The sequence below is a fragment of the Apodemus sylvaticus genome, chromosome 1, assembly GCF_947179515.1.
Source record: "Apodemus sylvaticus chromosome 1, mApoSyl1.1, whole genome shotgun sequence".
Classification (NCBI taxonomy): Eukaryota; Metazoa; Chordata; class Mammalia; order Rodentia; family Muridae; genus Apodemus; species Apodemus sylvaticus.
Genome location: NC_067472.1, coordinates 101,281,834 through 101,285,349, shown reverse-complemented (window position 1 = coordinate 101,285,349; position 3,516 = coordinate 101,281,834).

The window sequence follows — 3,516 nt, the reverse complement described above, 5'->3', positions numbered from 1 at the left end:
CCAATTATAAGTTGACAATGAGTCCTAACAAATCTTGGTATTTATGGAGTGCATGCCTGTGTGGCATTGGAACACTCAAATGCAGCCTTGACTCTGGACACATAATACGCACATTTTGCATTGTGTAAGCCATTGCTCTCTGGAATAATAACACTGCCTGAGTCACTGTGCCTTAAATTCACAAATATTGTTTGTTATGAATTGCATGCCATTGTTTATTCAAGCTCCTCTGGCTTATATAAACAAATTATGGTTTTGTTACAAAAACAAGAATTTTTCATGTTTTCCTGCATCTAAGTATCAAGTTAGTATCTCTTTGTATTGTTTGAATTTAAATATTGTTATTTTGGTTATTGACTTGAGTTTTGTTAGGAATATTAAATGCTTTAGGCTGAATTTCTAAAAACACCATAAACAACACATTCTGTTTTGTGCCTCATTGTTATGTTCAGTAGCCTTCTCAATCTTGGCAACTATAGAAGTAAATATACACGAACTCTGATAATTATGAATCATTCTCTGTATCCTAACAGTATGAAACATTCAGCCAGGCTTTAAAAATAAATAAACACACATATCTCTAATTAATAACAGTTTTCTTTTGTCCCTAGTTAAATGATACACACACAAAAGTTTTAAAATAAATTTCTTCCTGATTTATTTTTTTCAGTATTTGGTTTGTATTCCTATTTTACATCCCTATGTACTTGGGTTATGTAAAAACTTCCCATGAGAAAGGGAGTCATAAATGAATGGGAAACATTCTAAAAGTTCTGCTCTGTATCATACACATGTTAGACCAGCTAGATGAGAAGTATTCCTCCAACCAGTTTCTGGAATATAGTCACTAATGCAAGTTATGTATTATAATAACAATATGTTAAAAGAAAACATTTACTCTTTCACAATTTTCTTGTATTCAATATTTCTTAAGGATACATTAATCAACCAAATGGATAAATTATGTTTTGTTTGGTACTATTCCAGTGCAGGCAGATTCCTTTATTCAACTGTACATTGTATAGATACCTCTCTCTCACTCATAAGAAAGGGAAGGTAGGCACAGGGTGACTCAAGACTACCTTAGCTCACAAAAGCAAAGTATTGGCAAATTATGAGTTTCCAGTCAAAATTTTATCAGTCTCTGTCACTGTGGTGACACAAGCTCTAATTGTAAGAAACAAACAATGGGATCATGATATAAGAATAATTAGATATTTAGATGAAAAAGGGAGGGAAAAATGTTATTTTTGGTTGTATCTTAGGGAAGAGAGACAGAGCAAGGGCTGGTTCTTCACTGAAGGAGCCCTCTACACAGAGACTGTAAGAGTGCCACGTTTTCTTGTCTGCACCAGTTCTCACAGATGCTATGTGGCTTCTGCTGCATGGGGGACTGCATTGAAGAACTTTTATAAAAGGTCTTCTTCTCCAAGTTCTCTCAACAAACCCTTCTTTCTGTTCTTCTACTTTTGGGTAAATTCTCATTTCCCTGTCAAGATCATTCCACTAGAAGCAAATCTGATCATAATTATTTATGATTAGTTAAGGCACAGGAACCTAAAATTTCCTGAACTTTGCCATCTCTGTGAAGTTATGGGTAAATTAAAATTTATTTCATTTTTTAAGGTCATATTTTCTTTCTTTTTTTTAAGTATAGATTAGAGTTTATTCAGGGCATGGGGATGGGAGTTAAGGGGGTAGTAGAGGCAGAGAAAGGCAGAGGAAGGAGAGAGTAGAGAAGCAGAGGCTGGCCATGACTAAGTGGAGAGAAGGGGAGGGGAGGAGAGCCCAAAAAGGGGCAAGAAAGAAGCTGAGTGTGAGACAATAAGAAATGTAAGAGCTCATGTTTTCTTTTTATTCCCCAAAGGTACAGCAGTGTATCATTGTTCTCATCAACAATCATAACCCTATCATTACATTTATTTTAATTTCCAACAATAAAAGTCTTTGGAAGTTATTCCAACTCACCTCAGAGTAAACAAAGACCAGACTAGTGTGCATGGCTGAGCATCAGGAATTCTATGACAGTCAGGTTCTACCCACAGCCAGCGTGGTTGGTCCTTTTGAGGAATGCATAAACTTGACTTTGTGTCTGATTGGTTCTTTCCATTTTGCTTTCACAGGAGACCCAGAGAGAATAGATCCTCTGGGAATCATGATAATTTTTGCACTTACTAGATCTTAAACACTGGAGAAACCAAAGTAAAACAGTATCAACATTTTTCAGAAGGCCTTTAGGATCAGCACACACAAGATTTGCACAGGTTCAAACCAAATCAAATTCCCAGCACCAAAAAGAGGAAGTGTGTATTAACTCCTATCTTTGGCCAGGATGCTATTTGCAACTAATACTGTGAAAGGGAAAATCAGTTTTCTCTGACAGAATGTTACTAGGAATGTCAACCACACTCCAGGGCAGGCAGGAACCATGCTCAGTAGCAGAAGGCAAACATAAAACAGAAATGTTTTGGTTACTTTGTTACTATTGTTGTTGTTTGGGTATTTTTGTCTTATTTGGGTTTTGTTTGCTTTTAATTTTGTCTTTGTTTGTTATTTGGGGATGGAAATGTTTGGGAGGACCTGGCATGAGTTTCTAGAATGAAGAATATATGACTAAAATATATTATATGAAAACAAATAAAATTAAGAAAAATAATGTTAAAGTTATGTGTTCTTCTATGTATAGCTTCTGACAAATAACTCTGATAGTCATGAACTTATTTTTCATTTCATTTATCTTATCAAAAGTTTATCTTACTACACTGTTATCACCTACTATACACATATGCATACGTTTGCAAAGAAATATACACAGACACATACATATATGTACTCCAATTTTGTAGTTTTTGAAAAAGAGAAGATGACGCACAAATTTATATTTATTGTAAAACGTTACACAGAAAAGTGTTCTATATAGCTTGTATTTATTATGAGTTTACAAGTAATTTCATGAATACATAAATTCATGCACATCTACATAAACACACACATTTGCTATCAAGGGGGACTTGACAATCAGTGCTATATACCCTTCCAGATGTTTTCTTTTAAACATTTTCACCTGCAGATGGATTTGGAAAATAAATTAAGTGATGTTGCTGTTTCAGATAATAAATATGTAAGTCATTGTCTGATTTGAAAAAAATATAAAAATTGACATTTGTAGACATACAGAATTTGATAAGAAATGTTGAATCCCAAAAAATCAATTATTTTGAATTAAAAGTCCAAGGCTTTTTTTAAATAGTAAGGAATATATCATTAGTATACATATAAAATCTTCCAAACAACACATAAAATCAAATATTTTATGAATTTGCTTTATGTAAATATTTTCACAAAAATGAAGTAAACAGAAAAATTAGCATTAGACAATATTAATATAATTAAAATATTTCTAAAAGTCAACACAAGTAATAAAGATAATAACAATTTAATAAATTTTATATGGTATTCCCCTACCAATAAACCAATAATTAGTATAAATAAATGGCATATGTGACAATGTACACA